The following is a 5415-nucleotide window of genomic DNA, read 5'->3' on the forward strand; positions in this document are numbered from 1 at the left end:
TCCTAAGAGGGCTGAAGATGAAAAACACTCTCTCTTAGATTGTTCATCTTATACTCACATTTGATTTATTTTCAAAATATTTGTCACATTACCAACCTTCTTTACCTTTAAATTCCTTTAAATTTTGTAGAAGTAAGGTTATCTTATAATCTTTTCCTCACCTTTTTTTAACATAAAAATAAAATGTTAAAAATTTCTGATTAATATAATCTTGATGGATGTTAATCAACATCATCATTAATATAAAATTAAAATAAATAAAAATAATAATTTAGTAAAAAACTCCATACTCAATAATAATTATCTTTCAAATTTAATAAATATTTTATAAAAAATATACAAACTTTGAGAAGTAATTAAAATATGTTTAAACGGAGATTCACAACTGTTGATATTTTAGACAAATGTATGGAACTGTTAAAAATTTTAAAAAATTAATTAAAACTTCACAAAATAAATTAATAATTTAAATCATTAACTAATAAATAAAGATCCAAATCTATGACTCACATTGGAAAAAAAATAAAACTCGTTAAACCAATTAAATTTGTCCTGAGTGGCAAAATAGTAGTTTTCTGGAGGATATACAAGTCAACTGGGTTCATTTGCAGGCCAAGGATTCTTTATATATAAGCTTTGGTTTCCATGGAGATTCTGTCTCTGCTCACTGTCTCGTTATCAAAACTGTGAGAGATACTGTGTATGTAATAGTTCTGTAGCTAGCAGGACGTGTAATGCTGCATACAGGGTTTGTTTTAATAAGTCATATTAGACTCTACTTCAAACTTTTGTTTTGTAATACAAGTCTTACTGGTGCTTCTGCGATTGTTATAATGATTCTTTTCGAGTGGTTAAGGCCTTACATATAATTTTTAACTGAAACTGCACAAAGCCTCTCGTGGCTTTTGTTCATCCCATGTTTGGGTCATGATTATTTTCAAGTTTGGAACAACATGGTTAACATTTTGGTTTCTGACACATGTTATCTGATGTGTTTTATTGCAGAAGAGAGGTTTGCATTGTAGCTGCATTAAGAAAGGGGCTACAATCTGACTCCAGCTCTGTTTAGGCAGGTAAAGCCTTGGACCTGAATTCTGTCGGGCAAGGTCCTGGTCTCAGTGTCCAATATTGAATTCTGCAGATTAGTGCTGCAGCAATGGCATATAATGGCACGGTTGGGAGTGCTGCGCCTCCTTGGCTTGACAAAGGAGACAATGCATGGCAAATGGTAGCAGCCACACTTGTGGGTATGCAGAGCATGCCAGGCCTAGTCATCCTATATGGCAGCATAGTCAAGAAGAAGTGGGCTGTGAATTCTGCTTTCATGGCACTCTATGCATTTGCTGCTGTTCTGATCTGCTGGGTTGCATGGGGATATAAAATGGCATTTGGGTATAAATTGCTTCCTTTCTGGGGCAAGGCAGGTCCAGCACTAGGCCAACAATTCCTCGTCGGACAAGCACTAATTCCTGAAGCACCGTCCAGCATTTACTTTCCTATGGCTTCCATGGTATATTTCCAGTTTGTTTTCGCAGCAATAACATTGATTTTATTGGCTGGTTCGGTGCTGGGAAGAATGGATATCAGGGCATGGATGGCATTTGTGCCATTATGGCTCACCTTCTCATATACAGTAGGAGCATTCAGCTTATGGGGAGGAGGATTCCTTACCAAATGGGATGTGATGGACTATTCAGGAGGTTATGTCATTCACGTCTCTTCAGGGAGTGCAGGTTTAACTGCAGCTTACTGGGTATGTTTAATTTCTTGTTATGGTCATTCAATATTTGATATGAATTGTTAGCCTAAGGGATTAGATCAAATGGTCGTTCTCAATATTGCTGGATATTTAGTTAAGATAGTTAATTCTATCTTCGCAAGTTCCTAGTTGGAATTTTTTTGGTTTAAGTTTACTAGTCTATGTTTATTTATTCACAAATATGGGAAAGCATCCCTGAGTTTTCCAGTGAAATTTTCCTGAGATAGTTAATTTTATCTTTGTAATTAACCAGTTTGAATCTCCTTAGTTAAGCGCGTTAGTTTATGGTCTTGTTTATTAAGGCTGAACAAAAAATTTGACAGAGGATTGCTTGAATTTTATTTTTATAGTAAAAATAGATTTAGAAAAATAAAAAATATCTGGGGCATCCCAAATTTTAAAACTTGACTGCTGTAATCTAGATTTCCAAAAATTTCTAAGATATTTTATCAGAATTTCCATAATTTTCCATCAAAATTTACCCTCATTAAACTAGAGCATAGTTTATTAGAAACGTGTTCATCGATATGGGAGAGCATCGCTAGTTTCCTTATGAAATTTTCTGTGGAAAGCATCCCTAGTTTCCTTATGAAATTTTCCTAAATATGATTTATGATTTTCATTTTATTGCTTCTGTGTATATTTTGGCTTATTACAGGTTGGACCTCGGCTCAAACAAGACCGGGAAAGATTTCCTCCAAATAATGTCCTGCTAGTGCTGGCTGGGGCAGGGCTCTTATGGCTGGGGTGGGCTGGATTTAATGGAGGAGATCCTTACGCCGCCAACATTGATGCATCAATGGCAGTGTTAAATACCAACATATGTGCAGCCACCAGTCTCCTGGTATGGACTTGCTTGGATGTCATATTTTTCGGAAAACCCTCTGTCATTGGAGCTGTCCAGGGAATGATAACAGGCCTTGTCTGCATTACTCCTGCTGCAGGTATTGCTTTTGTATTCTCATCCCCTTTATGCAACTTTTAATAACTTCATTGCCTCTGACAATTAAATTCAGTGCCTCACATCCACCAGGGTATGAGTATCCCTTCGGTTCATATGCTTCCTGAATTTCAATAACCACTACTTTCTTTGGCAGGTTGAAGTCTCAGATATTTAAAAGTCGACGGATGCAAAATATATGTTTTTGTTTTTTTTTCGCTGTTGATGCAATTCTTCTGGATGCAAACTGTGTAGAGCTTCGAAACTCTACAATCACAGTTTGCATCCAGAAGAGAATAATTGTGAAAATTTACATATTTAGGGTTTTCATATTTACTTTTTCCATTGTCTGAATTTTGTTTCTGTTTCTGGATCCCTTTCCTTTGGAAGCCATTTTTGCTTTCCATAAGCCACTGCTCTGATATGGAGGATGTTACTCTAAGGTTTTGTCTTGAATATATACCCCATGCTCTTTTACTTCCTGATGGGGGAAATCACTAGATATGATCTAGATACTTCCCTGACAATACTTCTGGAGGCATTTGCCAGTTCACCAAAAACAGGTCTTGATGTCCATTATCCATATTCCTTGTGCTTCAGGTATTGTGCAAGGATGGGCAGCCATTGTAATGGGTGTTTTGTCTGGAAGCATTCCATGGTACACCATGATGGTTCTGCATAAGAAATCGAGGATATTACAGATGGTTGATGATACACTTGGCGTATTCCATACTCATGCTGTTGCGGGAGTATTGGGTGGAGCACTTACTGGCCTTTTCGCGGAGCCTGCTCTGTGTGACCTCTACTTTTCGCAGACAGGTTTAAGGGGAGCCTTATATGGAGGACGTGGTGGGAAGCAATTCCTTAAGCAGCTAGTGGGAGCAGGTTTTATAATAGGGTGGAATGTTGTAGTAACAACCATAATCTTGCTTGTGATACGCTTGGTGATCCCCTTAAGGATGTCAGATGAGCAACTTCAGATTGGAGATGATGCAGTCCATGGCGAGGAAGCTTATGCTTTGTGGGAGATGGTGAGAAATATGATATCTCCAAGCATGGATGGTCTGATGATCCAACCAGTCACAGAAATAGCCCAGGGAACGGTTCCAGAGGAGCAACAATTGAGTTATGAGGAAGTTTGGTGTCTTCTACAGACCAGTCTATTGTTTTGTTGATTGTTGTAGAGTTGTTATTACTCTTGTATTGTTTGCTCTGCTTTAACTTCTGGTATTGTGTGGTTTGGTCTCTTGGAATTTGAATTTTGTTGAAGGTGTGGTTTACTTTGTAGCTTCTTCTGGTACTGTGATGTTTGGTCCATTGGAATTTGACTTCAATGTATTTTATATTATTCTTGGATCATTTTACAAAATGGTTTTTTTGGGGATAATTTTTACAATTTGGTTTTTTTTTTTTTTTTAGGTTTGAAGTATTTTTATTCTCTTAAATATGACAATAAAGAGGATGAAAAATATAAACATAATAAATGAACTATTTGATGGTAAATATATTTTTTAATATTTTAAAAAATATAAATAAAAAAATAAATTAATAAATTAAATATTTATAATTCTTATGGTTGTCCCAACTGCTAATTACTTCTATCGTAATGATCATGCGATTCGTGCATTTGTTACATATATTACATTTGATAGGTAAATTGGTTTAAGTATTTTCATAAATGGATTGATTCATATATTTATAAAATTGATTAGTAATATTTATTTTAAATTTTATTATAATTTTATAATAAATATATATTTCAATAATATTTTTTTTAATAAATAATTTATATATATCTATATAAATATATGATATTTTTTAATTAAAATTTATATATTTAATTTTTGTCAAATCATATATATATATATATATATATATTTATATATTTTTTAAATTTATGAAATAAATTTATAATTCAAGTTCATTATAATTATATAGGAAATATATATTGTTATAATATATTTTTTATTAAATAATTAAAATTGATAAGTTTAAATTTTTTTCCTTTTCTTTCTTATTTCATATTTTTTATATTTATGAAATAACTTTACAATTCAAGTTCATTATATTTTTATAAGAAATATATATTTTTATGATATATTTTTTTATTAAATAATTAAAATTCATAAGTTTAATTTTTTTTCCTTTTCTTTTTTATTTCATATTTTTGTAAAATCTGATATACATTAGTAATAATGTCTTACAAATGTATTATTATAAAAACTCCAATTTATCTCACACACATAGTTTAAATCATTTTAATTATGGATTTATCATATTCTTAGAGGGATCAAAATTTTGGATGTGCAACCATTTCCTCAAGTTTGCACTTTATAAAAAAGTTTTCACCTCTTAAGGATTTGATCTCTCTAGGTGCATAATAGATTCAAAGTTAAGATGGATTTGCACTAGTGTAAGTTTGTGATAAATTGGGACTACACATACATGAAGTGTAGTCTAGTTGATCTTCCTAACATTTCTAATCTCTCTCTCTATCTATCTATCTATATAAAGTTGGTCTCAAAATATTTTATTTACGACCAACTTTGAAATATTTTTTAACATAAAATGTCACTTATCAACTCCATGTTAAGGATCGATGAAATCACACATTGCCCTATAGCGGGACTTTAAAAAGTATGAAACATCTTTTTTACTTAATTAATTCTTCTTTTTTTTGTAATTAATATATTTTTTTAATTCGATGTTTCAATTA

The 5415-nt window shown here is 32.5% G+C and overlaps 1 pseudogene across 1 annotated transcript; it reads left to right on the plus strand.

Moving 5' to 3' along the window:
- Window positions 1–623: 623 nt before the first annotated feature.
- Window positions 624–3939, plus strand: LOC149162768 (ammonium transporter 3 member 1-like; annotated as a pseudogene). Its single transcript, XR_016261578.1, has 4 exons — window positions 624–748; window positions 1006–1753; window positions 2418–2703; window positions 3300–3939. The product of XR_016261578.1 is annotated as an ammonium transporter 3 member 1-like (transcript).
- The last annotated feature ends 1476 nt before the right edge of the window (window positions 3940–5415 follow it).

Source organism: Pinus tabuliformis, chromosome 5_2 (assembly GCF_031772625.1).
Source record: "Pinus tabuliformis cultivar Carrire ecotype Pingquan chromosome 5_2, CPIR1, whole genome shotgun sequence".
NCBI lineage: Eukaryota > Viridiplantae > Streptophyta > Pinopsida > Pinales > Pinaceae > Pinus > Pinus tabuliformis.